Genomic DNA, 20186 nt, shown 5'->3' with positions numbered 1-20186 from the left:
GACGTTGGTGGCTCATAAGCCACTCAGTCCATGGGACTTTTCGAAGCCGTCCAACCAGACTCAGATGGAGCAAGTCCTGGCACCCTAATAACACAGCCTTCAGCTGGCCCCAAAGAGAAAACATGAGAGACTGAGGCCAGACGGCTCAGGAGCATCAAGAAGGAGATTTGGGGGCCGGGAAGACCCGGGGAAGCAGCAAGGGAGTGGCAAGAGAGTAGCCAAGGCCAGCGGGGACGTCCGTCCAGTCCCAAGGGTGGAAAGGCCGGCCTCCCACAGGCTCCAGGCTGGATTCCGTTTGCCGGTAACCGTTGTTAAATACACGCGCACATTTGCTCAGAGCTTGACTGTGTTACTTCCAATCAATTCTTTTTTCTCTTTAAGATCTGGAGATCCAATTGGCTAACCCAGCATGAGGTCAGCACAGCCAGGTCCAGGCCTGCCCCGCCCCGCTGCACAGCTGACGCAGGGATGCTGCCACACAGCCCGGGATGGGGGACGTTTCCCCAGGGTCGGCCTGGGGTGCCGGGCATCGGCAGAGCCTGCGTCTGGACTGAGGCTACCGTGGGAACACCCACAACGCATCCCTCAGGCTCCTCCCTTCGAGGCACACGAGAGTACGGACACACCAACCCCCACCAGAAGCAGGTCAGAAAATAATTAAGTGGAATAATGGATAACAATGTTGACACATTTCTACAACCTTGGAAACAGGTTTATTATCACAAAAAATAGAAACCTAGTCAGAGCTTCTATCAGGGCTAAAGGGACTTGCTGTCTCATTTTAATCCATAGTGAATGGGGGTATCAGTGGGACACCAGGGACCTATCGAGTGTGGGGAACGTCCCACGTCATCCCTACGAAAGTGTGGGGCTGAGCGTCACGTCCCAGCACAGCATAATATCCAGTTTCTCGATACAAAGACCTCAAAGGAGAAGAGAAGGTGGAGGTTACCTCCAACATCCACCTCACCAGGTGGGAGCTTCAGTCACCGCCATGTTTCTCTGTGTCGGTTCCCAGATGAGGAAGCCCTGTGATGAAGGCAGGAGATGAACTCTGTGGTCCTCCCAGCAGGGGACTTGGGGGAGGCCAAGTCTTCAACTGAGGGGAACACAGTCCTGGGTGGGTTCTACACTGGCTGGGGGTGGGCATGTTTTGTGGAAATGCATTCTTTTTTTTTGTTGAGACGGAGTCTTACTCTATCACCCAGGCTGGAGTGCAGTGGCACAATCTCAGCTCACTGCAACCTCCACAGGTTCAATCGATTCTCCTGCCCCAGCCTCCCAAGTAGCTGGGATTACAGGCACCCACTACCACGCTGAGCTCATTTTTGTATTTTTACTAGAGATGGGGTTTTACCAAGTTGGCCAGGCTGGTCTCGAACTCCTGACCTCAGGTGATCCTCCCAGCTCGGCCTCCCAAAGTACTGGGATTACAGGCATGAGCCACCACACCAGGCCTGGAAATGCATTCTTATGGCATTACCATGGAAGCATATCTCCCCCATGGGCTGGAGGAGCCTGGGGAGAAAAGGATTGCCTTTCCAAAAAAACCTATTCATGACAACAGAATTTAGAATTTGCAGCTGAATTTTCCAAGCTCTACCATTCTTTCTTTCCTTTTCTTCCCCGTCCATTTCATTACTTCTAGCATAGACAGAAGGAAGAAAGCTGGAGAAAAAGGCGAGACGCAAAACTGACCACACAGATTACTCCTCGTACCTGAGTAAAAACTGCATGGAGGAGCTTGAAAGAAAAGGCTCTAATGAGGTCTGGGGTCATCGGTGGCTCCCTCCTCCCCAAGAACAATAACCAAGGCTTCATCACATTTTCCTCAACCACGAAGGCACCAACCGCTAAGTGATAATGATAAAACCTAATGACTATTTCCCCGTTAAGTGCTCATTTCAGTGCCGCACTTGGAGTATTCTATGCTTATGCATGTCAGAAACCAAACATTGATCACTTATGAGTCAGTCAGGTCCAGATACAGGGGCGGATCATAATGAATTAAGATGACATGTTTGCTGACTCTGGTGGCAAGTGCTGATATGTTTTGAAATAACCGTTGTATTTACCATAATTTAGGAGAGAAAGGCCAATTGAGCCTTCACTGCCTGGGGCCATGTATTATTTTACCAAAAGTTACATCTTAAATTGGAAAGTATTTATAAAGATTAAGTAGCACAAAACAATCAAGCTCTTATTCCCATGAATGAAACGTGTTTCCCCACCCACTCCGTGCTGCCTAAGAAATGTCGGGAGATTCAATTCAGAAGCCATTATGAGACCATAATGTGTTTGCAGTTAGACATTTGGTTGGAATCCAGACCCCACCACTAATTAGGAGTTGGGTCTTCAGCTAGGTGACCTGGGCGGCCTCTGCCACAGGATGAGGACAAGCCTCCATGCAGAGGGGCCCCTGAGACAGAGAATGTGAGTCTAGCACAGAGCCCACACCGAGTAAGCACTCAAATGATGACGAGAGGGAGACAGTACCTCGTATTTAAACAGAAGCTTATGTCTGACATCTCGTACCAGAGTCTGCACGCTCTTCAAGATGAGACAGAGTCTTCCTGTTCTCTCTTGTCAGCATGGGCTGCTGAGAAGCTGCCCCTCTTCCAAGGTAACTGAGTTTGCCTCGAAGACTTCTCTTCTCAAAAGGAAAACTTGCTCCCTGGCACGCCCTGGCCCATCTGGTGCCCCCACAAAGAATATTCACTAACAAGTCCCAAGCCTGAACCCCCAAGTAATACCCACGACCCTGATTCTACGGGTCCCGAGCAGGCTGGTTCTGGGACTGGAGGTGGCACCGAGACAAGATGGCACGTTCGTCATCCCTTTCCTGCTGGCCACTCGCCAGCTACTCAGGCAGTGAGGGGCCCGCTGTGCGTGGTGGCCACATTCACAAAGAGGGCCAGGATGCCATGGGCTTTGTCTTCTCAGACGGGTAGATAAAGGGTATGTGTGTGCTCTGTGTAGCTATTACCCATCACAGGTTCCACTTACCTGCTCTCCTAGCATGTGTTGTGTGTGTGCATTTGCACACACATGTGCTCCAGATCCTGATGTAAGAGGCAGGCACTCTGGATCAGTCAGGGAAGTGTGGAGGCCTCCGGTGAGAAGGAAGGCATTGGCTCTGGGTGGGTGGCTCTGTTCCCCAGTCCGCTGGGCTAAGTTGCCATCCTAGAACACCATAAAACCTGTTCTATGTGGTTTCTCTGCGTGGCCACTGGGGGTGAGCAGCTCTGGACATGCCCTGCCACGTCCCCCTGGGGAATGACATGTGGCCTCCACTCTGGATGGATCCCTTTTGTCCTCAGACGGTTCCTACCTGGCCCAGGATTGCTGGACTCTCCCATTTTCCTACAATGCTTCTTTCCTGTTTGCATGAAAACAACTTCATCTCCACATGTCAGGGACAGGAACATAACTGAGAAGGGACTGAACGCCCCAAGAATCCACCGCTTCTGAAGCACGCCCCACTCTGTGCGCTCCTGTCTGCTGGGAGAACTGCGTTTGTACACCGTCCATGTTAAACTCTTTCTCATGCGCTTCATGGTGAGCTCATGGCATTTTCAGGCTCCTCTCTGCCCCAGCCTTCAGCATTCTCATCCTCCCGTCCTCCCATCGGCGGGGGGTGCCCTGCCAGCTGGCTGCTTCATCCCTTCCACTCTGTCCCTGCCCATCAAGACAGGATCGCTTCTTTCTGGCAACAGGAAGAGTGTGTTGGAGAGAGGGATGTTCCAAGCCACCCTCATGTCTTCCTGCTTCGAGCTGAAAGACAGCAGTTGCCCTGCAAGGGGTCCTGGTTGCAGTTATTGGAAAATAACGCCGGGAACCACAAGCTGGCAAGGGGGGCGGGGGTTGCAGGGCAGTGCGGAGGCGCAGACACACCACAGTTGCTGGTTGACGATGGAGCTGAAGCAGTTCTTTGAAGAGTTTGAATTCATTCCAGATTTCACACATTTGTAGGGCTTTGTATTTTTATATAGCATAAGACGTTCTCAACAACGATTTTGCTGTGCTGACAGTACAAAGGAAATAAAAAGAATGATCCATGGGGCCATTTGAATGGATGTGGGCTATACCCCCAGGAGTGCCAGCCGAGGCCTTGAGGCTGAGCAGATGGGCACGTTACCTGTCACCTGGTGGGTGCCACCTCCCTCATTCATTTTATTCAGCAAATACCTGCTGAGGACCTGCTTCTGCCCCTGTCATGCGCTGATCCAGGCTGTTGTTAACCCAGATGGGGTGGCTGGCAGAAAGGGACAGCTTCAAGCTCTGTTTCCGCCTGCGCCCCTCACGCTGATCCCCACGTGGCTCTGCATTCCCAGCTCTCGTCCCTCCTGCTTTTATGGTGGTGACTTCTAAAGAGTCATTTGATCCAGCCTGATTCTCCCCATTCAGGTCACCATCTCCTTGGGGAAGCTGCTTCATGCTTGGAAACAGCCAGAGAAAGCTCTGGTCCTGCCCCCAGACCCAGCCCTCCACAACTGCCGTGTGTCCCCGGTTCTCCAGCCGACACCAAGTGCTCAGAGAGAGACTCGCTGCCTCTGGCTGCAAAACTGGCTGACAGATGACTTCTCTAGAGAATCTGTGAGTGGCACTCAGGCTGACACAGCCACCACTGCTCGCCTATGGACAGGGGATGGACCCCCTCACAATTTCTGTTTCCAAGAGAAACACCAATCCCACCTTCACTCTGAGAGTTTACAGATACAGATACGTTAACCTCATGATTCTACAGCAGCTGAACCCGACGTCCCTTCACTTACCAGCATTTTCCTATGCAGCACAAACCAAGCCACAGGAGTCCATGGACTGTGGGAGCAAATTCACACTGGACTCCCGGGGGTCATGGGGTCACTGCAGATCAGGAAAGGTTACTCTACACCCAGAGATCCCTTTAGCACCCAGAGAGCACCAAACCAGAAGGTGGTCAGTCTTTTGCTCAACGGGCCACTGGATCTTCCCAGCCCACACATTGCACACATGCACACAAACACACACATGCACACACATGCATGTACATACAAACACACACATAAACACACATGAACACACACGCTTAAACCTAGAAAAATCCAGAACACAAACAGCTACCTGTTAATAGGCCTTTCATGCAGAAAGGACCGTTAAGATCACGTAAAATGCCTTCTGCAGAGCCAGACACAAGTATGTTTCTTTTTACACATTCAGTTAAAAACAGGTCGGAAATTCACATCTAGTATAAAATTATTAATGTTTTCCACAGAAGCGGGTATCCAAATATTCAAACAGATCCAAGGCTGTCACCCCAACCCTCCATGTCTTAATCAGCACGGCAGCCAGGTCTCACGGCACTTCTCCCCAATGAGCCAAACCCAAGGAAGCTGAGAGCACCTAGGGCAAGAGCGTCTGCAAGGAGGAGCCTCATCTCACATTTTCATTTTGCAATGCGGCTACTCATGCTTCCCAGAGATGGATGAATAGTCTATTTCCATAAAGGCTCTGCTTGTCCTCAGAGACCGGGGCCCGGGGGTGCAGGCAATGGAAACCTGACAGATGGCCAAATCGAGAAATCAAGAGCACTTTGGGGAGTCAGCGATGATTTCCTGCACAGGGATCAGCACAGTGGTGGGGCCGAGTGGCCGCCAGGTGGCCCGCTCAGTTGCTGTTAATGTGATGTGACAAGGCTATTTCTCTCCCCCAGTCAGTGGCTGGGGGACTCCGCTGTATAAGTCAGTCCACTGGAAGTTAAGTATTAAACAAGGCAAAACAAACCTTGTCTTTGGTGTTGAGACACATTTCCAGGGGTGAAATTTGTGGTGAAACAGCTTCAAAACAACTCCATGGAGTCAAACTCTGCTGCAGCCCTGTGACGTCCAAACCCTCGCCCTCTTTTCTTTCCCATTATTTGGTTGCATTGCTTTTCCACTTTGAGATTAGGGTATGAATAACATGTAGCTCTGTGCTCTAATGGAGCTCCCAACAGCTGCAAGTGTCTCTCGTGAGTTGAAAGAAAGCCATATCAAAAGGGCAAACCTCCTGAATCCTCAGAGCAACCCGGAGCAGAAACAGAAATGCAAATGTGTCATTCTGCCATTTGTAGGAAGATTCCCATTATCGAGGGAAGCCGAAATGTTTAGAACAACAGATTTGCTCAATGTAAGCATTTGCTGAGCAGCAACTATGCATCAGGCATTGGGGATACCAAGAGAGATGTGACATGGACCGTGCCCACAAAGAGCCTCCACCCTAAGGAAGAGTCAGGCCAGCACCATGTGAGACAGGCGGTGTAAGCACAGAGGGGGACAGCAGGGTGGGAAAGGCACGGCAGCGCAGTTATTGTCTAACCTAAGTCAGGGGAAGGATGAGAAGAATGCACGCAGGTCCAGAGGGAATGGAGATGGCAGTGGTTTAAGGCAGGAGACCAGCAGGGACGAGAAAAGGGGCCCATAGGTCTAGAAAAGTCAGACACAAGCCACTGTTCTAATCCCAGACAGCAGCATTCATGGTGGGGGAGCAGACAGCAAAGACAAAATTGGGAAAAAGAGTAGGACTTGGTGACTGATTGGATGAGAAGAGGACTGGGTGAGACAGAGAATTCGAAGATGACTCTGAGGTTGGGTCTTACATGAATATGATTCCTCATTCAAGACAAAAAGTCAAAGAGAAAGGTCAATATGAGAAATGTGGCATTTGAGGTACATCAGCCAATAGCCCAGGAGACATAGCTCTGTTGGAACTGCACCTGGTGTGGGTGTAAATCACCGGGATCAGTGGATGAGAGGGTGTCCAGTAGAGGTGGACCACGAATGGAGCTCTGTGCAGCTCCCACACCACAGCACATGAGAGGGAAGGGACAGGGCTGAGAAGTGGAGAAAACTGAAAAGGGCTCATCAGAACATGTGATGCACCAAGGGGTGCCCCTCCAATGTCATCCAGCATCTTCCAGGATGAAGGGACCAGATGACTGGGTCACCCTAGTGGGACAGGCAGCTCCATCTGTAGACCTCTACTCTTCTAGGTGCTGTGAGGGGCACCAAGGCATGGCCTCCAGTGTCAAGGACCCACCATCTAATAGGAGACAAGACTTACGCACATGGAATATATTGATAACAGAGCACAGATATTCTGGATTTATGTCTAACTTTTTCAGAAAGAAAACACACACACAGCAGGTTGGAATTTGGAGAGTTTGTGAGGAAAGGGAGGTAAATTATTTAAGGAAATGGCAAATAAAGATACCAGAGGAGGAAAAGAAACTACTAGCAATAAGGTAGTTTTAAATCAGCATTATCAACAATTACGTTAAATAGAAATGGCCTAAAAAACAAAAGACAGAGATGGTCAGACAGTAAAGAAGTATGATCGAAATATATGCAATCTACAAGAAACTCACTTTGAAAGTAGACAAGCATACATATATGTATGAAACTATATGGTACATGCACATGTTAAATGCAAAAGGATGGGGAAACAGACATTGTATAAACACGAATAAAAAGAAGGCGACTTGACACGCTTATATTAGTGCCAAACAAAGCTGACTACGGAATGGGGACGGTTACAAGAGATAAAGTGGAACTATACGTGAGAATAAGATCGATTCCCCAAGAAGATGCAACGATCCTGCCCGTGCACCTAGCAACAGAGCTTCAATGTACATGAAGCAAGATCCAAGAGGACTGAAAGGCAAAAATACACAGATCTACAAAGAGAGTTGCAAACGTCACTGGTTCTCTTTGGGTAATTGAGAAAACAAGTGGACAGAAAACCAGCAGGGATGTGGAGTATCTGAATAACAGCATCAGCCAACTTGATCTAACTGGCACTCATAGGACATGACATCTGATGACAGTGGAATCACATTCGTTTCCAGATTAGATTAAATATTCATAAGATAGTCCATATTCTGGACTTTAAAACCTCGACAAACATAAAGGGAAAACAGTCATACAAAGTACGTTCTGTAACCCAAATTAAGTTAAATCAGAAATCAAGAGCAGAGTTCTCTGGAAAATGCCTCAAAATGCTAAATGAAATAACACGCTTCTACAAAATGCCCGGGCCAAAGAGGAGGTCGCAAGGAAAATAGCTTTAATCGAATGGAAATAAGAGCACAATGCTGTCAAATGTGCAGGATGAAGCCAGGGCAGCGCTTTAGCAATAAGGTCACATAGAAAGGAAAGAGTCTCAATCCACCCTCTTATCTTCCATCACTAGAAAATGGAAAAGGAACAAGTGCAAGGAAGGACACAATATAAAGTAATAAAGAGAAGCACACAAATTACAGAGTTTGAAGACAGAAAATCAGCGGCGAGGGAGGTCAGCGTTCTTCCCAGTGTACAGTCTCGTGATCTCAAGACCCACAGCTGGGAGTCCAGCCGGCTGTGCTTCCCTTGAACACAGCCTGCAGGTCCGTCCCCTGCACTCGTCACCTTTCTCCCCACTGGCTCCTCTTCCTGGGTTCCTATTACCACTGCCCCGTCACTCCCCCAAGCCCAAATCCTGCAGGTAGTTCTTTTCTTGTCTCTCACCAACCTCCACATCCAAACAGCTACCAAATCCTATTAATCACCTCTCCCTAAAGCTCCCCTTCCTCTCCACCCCTGTGTGTACCACTGTGTTTCAAGCCCTCACCTTCTGGCTCCCAGTAGTCAATGGCTTCCTAAGTGGTGCCCCCATCCAGCCGCCAGCTCAGACTGCAGCCCCAGGATCTCCTCAAGGCAAATGTGACCAAGGACACAAGGTTCGGTGTTTAATAGGATGAACGGGATTGAAATTGGAAGGAGCCCGCTCCAAATGCAGGGATGTATGGTGCCGAAACGACACTGCAAACAACCCTGCCTGACGTTTCCACTCAGACGCTGAGGAGAACTGCACCTGTAAACAGTGCTGGTGCATTTTCTTAAATCCAATACATAGTGCCCATTAATAAGCCACAACGCAGCAATTCCTGTTAAACCAAAAAGTAGTTTCCGGTCAATTACTTCACACCACGCTAAGACCTTGGGTCCAAAACGTCGACATAGGATGGCATCACATCCAAAAATGCCAAGTCTGAGGTCGCAGAGCTGCTGACGCAGGAGGGCGGGGGCAGGTCTGCGGGAGGCGTCTCGCTGTGACACATGGGTGGGTGCGACGGAAACACACGGGATGTTTCCACCCAAAGCAGCAGCTCGGTTTTGGAGTTGCTTTTGTTTTTCTTTTTTAACTGAGTTAAACTGAATATTTAGCTGAACAATCAGGGGTTTCTTTTTTGCTTGCTTGTTTCAGTTTCTTGATTTTGACGGTGGAGAGGCAGTTAGACTGAATTGATTGTTTCAGTGTAGGTGGTGGCAGGGAGGGACTGGCAGTCTGGGCACCGTTAGGCCCCTATGGCAGCCTTGACCCAGGCCCCAGGATGTATTAATATCTACAGAGCCCAGCATGCAGGCTATGGCCCATGCCCTGGTACAGCTGGTATGTCAACATGATTTCTAAGGTATCAATAACCAAAAATAGCTACAGGGAAAAGGCATTTTTAAAAACCTGAATAGAGGCTGTGTGCAGTGGCTCACACCTATAATCCCAGCACTTTGGGAGGCTGAGGCAGACAGACCACTTGAGCTCAGGAGTTCGAGACCAGCCTGGCCAACATGGTGAAACCCTGTCTCTATTGTAAACACAAAACTTAGCCAGGTGCGGTGGTGCACACCTGTAATCCCAGCTACTCAGGAGGCTGAGGCTCAAGAATCATTGTAACCCAGAGGTGAAGACTATGGTGAGCTGAGATCATGCCACTATACTCCAGGCTGGGCAACAGAGAGAGACCCTGTCTGAAAAAAAAAAAAAAATACTGAATAGAAAAGAAAAGCAAAGAACCACCTGATCTAAAGAAAGCTTATTTGGTCCAAAGTTAGTTATCTTCTCCTTCTACTAGCTTGGACTTAGGTGTCTGTCATTGGCTGGACCTATCTGTTGAAAATTAAACTACTTTGCTGAGAGCCCCTGTTCCCTAACCTACAACGACCTTCATTTTACCTAATGTCAAGGAGCACATTCATGGAAGAAAAGCCAACACCAGGGGACCCCGATTTCCAGAGAGGCCTCCATAGGCAAGAAGAAGAGTGGGAGTCCCTCCCCCCCATCTGTCCCCAGCCTCCTCTGACACCTGCTGTGTGTCTGCTCCCGTAATATAAGGGAAGAAACTAGGTGTTCATTTGCGTTTCTGTGAGCCAAGCAGGAGCTAAGGCAACGCTTTCAGGTTTGGAGAGAAATGTCAACAGAGGATTCTTAAACCTGCTGGAGTCTATCTGGATCACAATGGAAATGGAAAACTACATATTTGAACTCACAGTTTTGTAGTTAAGATACGTGCATATAGCCAAGATGATGGACTCCTTGATGTAACAGTGTACTATTCAAATCATAAAATAGAAGCCAGACATTTGGGAGGTGTGGCCGTGCCGTAGACACAGACCGCAAACCCACTCGGGTCTGGAGCCCAGAGCACTCCGCTTCCCTACTCCACAGAAAACCCCCAGGACATGGTTCAGAGTGACACCCCTCAGGTCTGACTCACCCCACTGTGTCCTCCGGAATTACGGCCTCCATGGATTGGAGTTAGGTGTGACAGAGAGTACCGACGCAGGGACGCAGGTGCTCTCAGTGTGGACACACCTCCTGGTGCCAGCAGGAAGAATTGAACCCTAGAAGTCAGTAAACAAACCCACTTGCATCCTCATCCCTCACTGTCTTGGAAATGAGAATGGCTTTCAGAATAGAGAGGCAAAAGAAAGGAACAGTGTGTCTTCATTCTAAGACACAGAGATCAGGACTTCAATGTAAGGGGATCATACTCAGATTTGGAGGAAGAAATTGCCAAGTAGTCTGAAGTGACAAAGGATCCTGAATACTGATCATTTCGATGCACACAGAATGCCAGGCTGTATTTCTCATGAACACGTGTGGGAAATCTTTGCTCTCTGGCCTTGTCCTACAGCCAAGATCAGGGTTCTTCTCACATTATCATTTCATTATGGTGTCATCATGTGCCCCCAAAGAGAACTCGACCACACTGCTTAGAGCTCAACAGGAGACTCCAGGCGTCTTTACCTGAGAACTTTGTAACCAGAAAGATGGGCTGCAGCGGCCGGGCAGGCAGCTCCAGGGGCCTCTGTGGTGTCTGCCAACCCAGGCCCACATGGCGTGGATTCATCAACACAGATGAAGAGCAGATGATGGGACGTTTTCTTCAAAATAAATGAAAATTCTTTCCTCGCTTCTATCTACCCACTCCATCAGAGGAAAGGCCCCACCCCTCCACACAGCACAGAGGGAGGGTGGACGCCAGCACAGGGAGAGGCACCTGCCAGGGCAGCCCGGCCTCCAGGGGGGTCCCTAGGAAGATGCAGGCAGGCAGCAAGAGTGGCTTAGCATGAGCTTGGCTCACATGACTGCCCCATTGAGGATCTCAGAAGCCCAGGAGAGGAATTACTTAAGCCAAATCCATCAGTCATGAATGTTCCAGGAAGTAGACAGAAGGCACACTAATGAATAAGAACAGCACCGTAAGGAACACGCTGCGCTGTGGCCAAACGGGTGGGGGCCGAGGTACACATCCTGTGTACTCAGCGAGTTTCGAGCACGGGTACGAAACTCCACTTGTTATCCAAACCATGGAGCCACAACACGGGAAGGCCATCACCTGGCTGTAGGCCACCATTGTCTGTGAAAAGTGTAACTGCCCTGCTTCTGCCATACAGATGCTCATGGGCTCCGCTCGGTTCTTGGGTGTGAATCGACATGGTTCTTGTTGCTGGTGCCCAGAGAAAGAGAGCGAGAACCAGAGCTGTCTGTCTTGCAGATAGACAGAGCGGAGCCAAGACATGGCAGGGCTCCACATGGCTCCCGCTCATGCCCAGAGAGAGAAAGAGCTGAGCTGCTGACCCTGAGGACAAGGGAGAGCTGGCCGAGCAGCTGTGTGTGGGAGCCGGCTGCGGAGAGGAGCCCCAGAGCAGAAGCAGACAGAAGAGACAAAGGCAGACAGTGTCAGAGAGCTGCTGACGGGAGCCGCTAGTGAGGGAGCTGCTGGCAGGAGGGCTCCTGAATGAAGCCACGTCTCATTTACCTGCGGTCTCTCGAGTGTCCTTCCAGCTCCCTCACCCTGTCCACCCACTCCCCTCGGCCCTCAGCTGGGGCTGGAACCTGGCAAACTCCTACTTTCAGGTACTTACTGTGTGGCAGGCACTGTGCTCAGCACTTCCCATGCACAGGCTCCTGACTGCTCAGTGCTCTGGGAGGAGGGCGCTGGCATTACCTTCATGACACAGTTAGGGAAACTGAGGCTTAAAGGGATGAAGTTCCCTGTCTGCTGTTACTCAGCTGATAGCTACCAGAGTGAGGGCTCTGACCAGGTGACTTCCACCGTCCCTCCCATCTCTAGGGCCCTGAGTGTGGAGCTATTCAGCCAGGGCACTGCACAGCACAGGGGAGTCCAGCCCTGGCACCGTCTATAGACGCCGACCCCAGGTCAACTTGGGCACATGAGCTGGTCTCTCTGAGTGTCCTTGTCCTAGGCTTTTGGGATTGCAGAGATCCGACCTTGGCCCCTTCTGTCAGGTGCTCCAGGTTACCTCACCTGCCTTCAGGTTTGAGCCATTGCCACACCATCGCCTCCAAAGGATCCTGAACTTTAACCTTGCCACCTTTAATCCTGACCTTTCCCACAATTCCAGACCCGTATTTCTAACCACGTACAGGATGCCCAACAGGTGCCTGAAACTTCACTTGGTTAAAGGTGACCCACCTCATTCCCCCAACTCTGCACAACACTCTCATCAGCCATCCCAGCCAGGACCCACAGTCACCCCACCCAACCCCAACCCTCCCCGTGTCCTTGAGGCTACTCTAGAAATATCTGCCCACCCCACCTCACCCCCACCACTGCAGCGTGCATTTCCATCACCCCTCCTGGCCCATCATTGGAGCCTCCCACCTGTGTCCACTCTGACAGCGTCCACACTCGAAGGTAGCTACATGTTGTGATGTAGGAGGGGAGTTTCACATTGGTGAGAGTGGACCACACACACACACACACACACACACGTGCATGGGCATTCAAGTTAGATGGGGCTCCTGACACAGAAATGCTCATGTGACTGAGCCACCCAGCGCACAAACAGATGCACAAGCTTTCCTAGTTTCTGAAATCCCTAATGGGAGCTGGGGGAGGGAACACAGCTGCTGTTGATACCACCACAAATTAGCAAATTAGGGTCTCAACAGACCGAAGAAACTGACTCTTCTTGTACTGCTTCCCTGACGCTGGGAGGTGTGCACGTTAGCGATGAAGGGAGTATGCAAATCAGCTTGCCCTTCGTGGAAATTCCTGCAGCTCTCAAACAACGTCACGGTTCTCAAGGCCCGTCAGGCCAGCATCACTCCTCTGAGTCCAGGGGGCAGAATCGGGGCTGGGGCATCTTGAAATCGCACCTGCAACTTCCTGGCATCCCAGAATGCCCACTTCCCCATGGGTCCCTTGCCTCACTTAAGCCTCTCTTAGCTGGCGAGCTTTGCAGCTGAACTGGTACCAAGACCTTCTTGGCATCCCCCGGGACCTGGTGAGTGGGCATCTGTCAGGAAACTGTGGGTCATAGATGTATAGTTTCTGTAACTTGGAACTGATCAATGGCTCCCATTAAGGTTCTCTATTCTTTTTCTAGAATTATTACATTTTTCTCTCCTTTTGAATATCATCTTGGAACTACAGATACGTACAGATTCAGCTGTAATCACCGGGTCCTGTCACAGTTTTAGTTCTGAAGTTGAAATTGCCACGTTACCTGGTGACGTCCCCCCAAATCTGACTCCAGCATCACCACCTCCCCATATTTGAATGCATCCTTGTTTTCTCAGAAGAGGTGTTCCAGGCCCGTCTTGGGTTCTCTTCCTCCAAATGTGGGGGTCAGTAACTCTCAAAGTAGCCCTGGTTTCTTCTTGTGGAGAATGGCATGGGAAGCCCATGTCTGGGCACCAGGAGGGCACAGTAGTAGATTGGCTCACGCCCGAGCAGAACAAGCTTCCCTCTTTAACAGGCTACAGGCTCACGTTCACATTTTCTACTTACGTCTGTGTTTACCGAGCACACCTGAGGGTGTGCTCACTCCTCCTCTGATTAGACTCCCGGTCTTTGTCTGTTGCCTTGGGTGCATGTGACAGAGCCCCACATCAAGAAGGGCTTCAACTACTGTGATGCCAAGAGCTGCAAGAGCTCACTTTCCTGTCTGTGTCTGACCCGGGGGCCAAGCATCCCAGACTGGACTTCCAAGTGTGAAGTCTAGACAAACCTCTCACGATCACCTCTCAAGCTTCAACGGAAAGAAAATGAAATTCCATCCTCGCCGGGGACACACGGTATTCAGAAAACCTTCTGAAGCCACGGTAAAGAAAGACCGAGAAAAACCACAGACACGGTGCCCCGAACTCTCCACCCTCACGAGCCATAATATCGTTGCTTGTCTGTTACCTCATGTAGGTTGGTGTGCCCTCCAGTTTCTTTCAGCTGTCAGATAAATATAAACATTTTACCAGTCTGTCATCACCAAAAAAAAAAAAAGAAAGAAAAAAGAAAGGAAAAAAAAACACTGTCAAAAAATACTGCAAGGTAATGGTCATGAATCTATTGTCATTTCTAAAACTTGACCAAAAAAATGTAACATTACCCTCGTAGGACCATATAATGGGCACAATTGTATTGGGGCTCTAAAGAGCCAGATTTCAAAAGATATCCCAATTTATTTTCATTATATTTTCAATTTTAATTTTGTTTATATCTAATAACCTTGACCACTAACCAAGTTAGAGGTAGAGTTTGATTTTTCTTACAGAAACTGACATAGGAACTCCCAAACGTTACAGCCTCGGAAAATTACTGTGCAAAACATCCAAATAATTGAATGGAATGAAATATATCAACCCATATCCCTAATTTTGCATAACAGAAATAAAATTTATCTGGGTAAATTGGTAGGTAGAAGACAATCAAATACCAATTCTGGGTATTTCCACCCTCTGATTCTCTGAGTGTGACTGTCTGAGGTCCCTCACGTTAGTGGCGTCCTGTCGTATCTGCCCCGTGCCTGGCTTGTTTCACCTCACACCATGCCCTGGTTCAGCCATGTTGTTGCAAAAGGTGGAATTTCCTTCCTTTTTAGGGCTGCGTAATAGTCCATCGTACAAATAGATCACATTTTATGTATCCGTTTATCTGTGGATCCAGCCCTTTTCCTTAACTTCCCTCTTTCAGATTAAAATTCATACCTTATTTTATGATATTTCTCCACATTTTAAAATGTTTTCAACTTATGAGCGCAAGTATCTTTAATTTTTTTAAATTATACAAAAGGAATAGGAGCTTGTCAGCCCTTCTCCCCTCCAAAACCACAGAAATCATGAGAAACTGCAAACCAAATTGTTGTGAGAACAAAGGAAGGAGGGGAGGCGGTGACCCGCAGACCCCCTCCCCAGTCCACCTTCCCCAGAATCCTGGGTGTGCGGGAAACGTGGGACAGGCTGGGGGCACAGCCAGCCCTCTTCACTTCATGTGGCTCCAGTCAGGCAGGATGACTTTTGCAGATAACATTATTCTGGAAATATGCAAGTGGGCTAACACTTTTCACATGTTCTCAGGACCACTGCAATTCAGTATCTTAGAGAACTGAGCATGATCTTAGGAATAATAAAATATACACTGTTCATGGCTCATGTAATTAGATGGCATTCAAACATTCTGCTTGGACAAGCTACATGTTTGTATTTACCTTTCAAAAACATATTTCAAAATGGAGAAAGGAAAACGCTGTTTCCAAAATAAGAAAAAACAAGATTGGAAGTTTTATGGAATATTCTTAATTTGTCTCTCACAAGGGAGCTTTTCCAAAAAGAAAATTATTTTCAAGGCTCTTGACTATGATCACTATTAAAAGAAAAACGAACTCAGTTCACTTGTACCGACCACAGAGGTGCTAAACTGAGGCTGTTTTATAAAAAAACAGACATCTCTGTTTTTCCCAAGTTGCCCACCTCTTTTTTATGAAGCCCTCTGCATTGTCCTACCTGCTTATTTGTCTTGTCTTTATTTTATTTTTTGTTTTAAGTTCGGTATGCATGTGCAGGCCATGCAGGTTAGTTACAGAGGTAAACATGTGCCATGGTGGTCTGCTGCAGCTGTCAACCCGTCCCCTCGATACTGAGCCCAGCATGCATTAGCTGTGTATCCTGATGCTCTCCCTCCCGCCACCCCACCGCCGACAGGCCCCATGTATGTTGTTTCCCTCCCTGTGTCCACGTGTTCTCATAGTTCAGCTCCCATCTTATGAGTGAGAACATGCTGTGTTTGGTTTTCTGTTTCTGCTGAGGATAACAGCTTCCAGCTCCATCCATGTCCCTACGAAGGACATTATCTCACTCCTTTTGATGGCTGCATAGTATTCCGTGGGCACACCTCTTTTTACATCACACAGGGAGCAACTGGCCTGTGAGAGCAGTCCTATTCTCAGCAGCTGGCTGCACCAGTTCACATTTACAAGGCTGGCCAGGTCTGTGGCTTCTGCCAGGGTTATCCAGCACCTGTCGGAGTCAGCGCCATTCCTTTCGGCCCTTGGCCATCGGCAGTGGTCCAGCCTTGGCCATCCTCCATGCTGCCTTCCTTCTGATGGTGCAGGTGCTGCTCTAAGGAAGGGCACGCTACCTCATGACCTCAGTCAGGCGCCTCTGTCTCCTTTGAACAGTAGGAGATGGCTGGTGCTGTCTTGCTTTTTTCTTTAAATTGCAGCTCTTGATGGTATAGAATGGCCCTGATTTTATTTGCAGAGGAAGTTTTTAAAAAGCAGTTTAATCAGAAAGCACACACTAATCCCACACTCCGGGAATCTGTTTCTTGAAGCCGCAGTGAATCTGCCTGCTCTCTCCCATCAGCCAATATTTCCAGTGGGGCCTGCGATCTGCATTGACTTCCATTACCTGTGGGATTATACAAGGCCTGGATTGTTTGGCCCTGCTTTTGCAAAACAGTCCAGCCAGTAGGCTTCTCTCCCACAGAAAGGGAATTTGTTTCAGCTGAGACGAATGAGGGGGTTCCGTGGGGGTGTGATCCCCCACCCTGCACTCATTCTCAGCATGCTGTGTATATAGGATGTGTATTCCCAGGAAGAGGGTCTCCAAAACCCATCCAATTCTGGTGGAGAAGCATGTGCCCTCCAGGATGGTCTCTTGCCCACGCTGGCTGATTCAGCATTTAGTGCAAGCGGCCTTTCCAGAGGTAAGAGGGACAAAGTCACTCCAAAGCCTGTCTGCTCCACGTTCATCTTGCTCTCCAGGAAGCTCCAAAAGGACAGCGCTCGGTGGACAAGCCCAACCCAGGAGGTCAAGACAGAGCAGCTGCCATGGTAAAGAGGCGCAGTGGGGCTGGGCCGGGTCTGCTTTATTGAACACGGTATGAACTGTCTTCACCACCCCCCACCATTCTATTTTCCTTAGGCGCACTCAGGCAACAAAAATGTTAACGCAACGACAACTTCGCGAACCTGTGGCATTTTTTGCGAACGTCTTAGAGTTTAGCGTTGCTTTGTTCACTTGGCACTGCACAAAAATATCAGCTTGGCAGTCAGGAGCCCCGTGGAGACGTGCACACGGAGGTGGGCACGGAAGCCCGCGGCGCTGCATCATCGGCGCTTTATGCAGGAGCGAAAACAAAAAGCACCACAAACCGCAGACACCTGTAAAATCGCAGCTGTTCTCACCCTGCAAGGACCCCCTCGGACATCAGGCTGCTGGCGCAGGGCTCACGCACGACGGGGCCACAGCAGAGGGAAGACAAAGTGACTTCCTAAGGGCTGCCTTCCCTGATGTGTTATTCATACATGGGACGCACATCCATTTTTCATCCAAGGTCTGTGCGGTGGGACCCTAGGGACCTCAAGAGGGAGGCGGCCATCTGGGTGGCCTGTTGGCAGGTGGGAGAGGCTTTGGGGTTCTCCCACCACAGGGAGTCAGCCCAGGGGCTTCTCTCCAGAAAGTGATGGAAACCACATGCGTCTTCCCTCTGGATAGACCAGCAGAGGGGATGGCCCAGAGCCCCTTTCTCAGATGCTACTGAGCAGCAGAACCCTGAGGGCAACCCTCTCAGGCAGGACCCTGCTCGACGTGTAAGAATGCCCCAGCTACTAAGGAATTCCCACTTACTTCTGAATCCCATGCCCTTCAGAAAATTCCCCCAAATTCCACTAGTTTCTGAAACAGCCACTTTCCATTTCAGGCATTCATGTGGGTCTTTATCTCAGTTGGGACCTCTCGCCCCAAAGCAGAGACACAGACAGTCCCTTGGGAGCTGCTCCTAGGAAGCAGGAGCGGGCAGAGGGAAGCGCAGACAGGGAGGGTGGACAAGCCCGGAAGGCATACTCAAGGTCCCTGCCACCAGCAGCAGGGAGAGCTCCCCAGAACCCCCCAGAATTGTCCACCTGCAGCACAGTGGCCCCAGCGTTTATCCATCTTCCCTTCCCACTGGGACCTCCCCACAATCCCAGGCTATGCTTGGGCTCCCACAGCATCCAGAAGGCCCCAGGAGCAGAATGGAGCCCAGGGATTGGGGTGGAGAGAACATGGCCAGAAGCAGGCAGGTCTGAGCTCTCCTAGAACCACACGCCACAGTTCAGCCAACACCTGAGATGGCCTGGGGGTGACCAGCTGCATCCTTCACAGCAAGTATCCACTTGCGGCCTCCTCCACCTGATTTCCCCACTCTCAGCCAACCCAGGGCTCCCTGAACATACCATAAAGAAGAGCAAGGCCCAGGCTCCAGAACGGAGAGCGGAGAGGCCAGACTCATCAATTGTTCGGGCGAGCTCCGTCAGTCAGCATCCACTAGGGGTGGCCGCAGCCCTGCAGTTGGAGAGGGTCTGCAAGTGTCCGGCGCAGAGCAGGGTCAGCTCCCAAGCCACCGCCTCACCCTAAGGCTGAGGACCTCCCACCTCCCAGGCAGGCAGAGCAGCCCCAGGGCTCCGGACACAAAGCACCTCCCTCCCCAAGGGGCCCCTTTAGCTACAGAATGTCAGTAAGGAAGTGACTTCACAGTGGCCACCGTGGTACCTCATAGAGTCGCAGGAAGAAAACAGGCCTCAGCGTGGGTCACTAATACCAGGACATTCTGCAGGTCATTTCAGGTGAGTGCAGCTTTCAGGGCTGCCCCAGCTAGCAGGGCTGCCTGCCCTTCCTCCTGGAAGGGGCCGAGTTGCCTTCGGAGACCAAGGCCCAGCACCTTTTGCACAGATACATGAATCCCCACGCAGCACACCCAGTCCCACGGTGAAACGGCCCCTGGGTGGAAGGAGCACAGGGCCCAGCCACTGAGGATGCCAACACCCCTGGCCCCCAGGCAGCCAAGACTGGAGGATTCTAGAGCCACCCTTGCACACAGAATTCACTGGCATGTGTCCCTTCTGGAAGACCTTACCATCCGAGGGGAAGTGGAGCAGATGGACCAGCAAGTCCCGGAAGGGCTGGCAAAGCCCAGGGCCATTGCACTGTGGTTGTGCTGACCAACCTCTAATGGGGCAGCCAGGCTCAGGCTCCTGCCAAGTCACAGCCCCTCTGCAGGGCAGACAATGCTGCCACGGCCTTCCAGAGCGCGCTGCTCACCTCCAGGGTGTGTGGTGGGTCAGCAACAGGTGAGCACTGACGAAAGCACACGGCCATGCATGGAGTAGCTGAAGGTGCAGACACGGAGCTCCGGAGGGTGTGCAGAGCACAAGAGCCCCCTTGCAGCCAAGGTCAAAGGGGAAGATCAGCCAGGGCACAGCAGAAAGCAAGGTCAACCGCCACTCAGAGGCCTGGTGACAATTGCCACAGCAGGAAAGGCGAGAACAGCAGTTTTAGCAGACCTTTTGGGGCGACCGTGCACCGGTGAGTAGACCAGCTGCCTGCAGTACCTTCTCGATTTTTGCTCACAGCAGCCCCGCGGTGGTGAGAATCACTTAGGTGAGTGAGTAGCAGCACCCCTCACAGCAAGTATCCACTCACTGTGGCCTCATTCACCTGATTTCCTTTTCCTTGCCTAGAAGCAAGCAAGGTCAAATGCCACTCAGAGGACTGGCGACAATGACCACCACAGATACAGAGAGGCGGCTTGCAGACAGTGCCATGCAGCAGATGAAAAGAGCAAA

General features: G+C 50.4%; 1 long non-coding RNA gene across 1 annotated transcript; it reads right to left on the bottom strand.

Annotated features, from left to right (window-relative positions):
* Positions 1–697: 697 nt before the first annotated feature.
* LOC118146441 (uncharacterized) lies at positions 698–19069 on the bottom strand. Its single transcript, XR_004732281.3, has 3 exons — positions 18798–19069; positions 3007–3183; positions 698–1029 (listed from the first exon to the last, which is right to left on the bottom strand). It is a non-coding gene; the product is annotated as an uncharacterized LOC118146441 (long non-coding RNA).
* Between the last annotated feature and the right edge of the window lie 1117 nt (positions 19070–20186).

This window comes from Callithrix jacchus, chromosome 12, assembly GCF_049354715.1.
Source record: "Callithrix jacchus isolate 240 chromosome 12, calJac240_pri, whole genome shotgun sequence".
NCBI lineage: Eukaryota > Metazoa > Chordata > Mammalia > Primates > Cebidae > Callithrix > Callithrix jacchus.
This window is presented reverse-complemented; position numbering and strand designations above follow the sequence as displayed.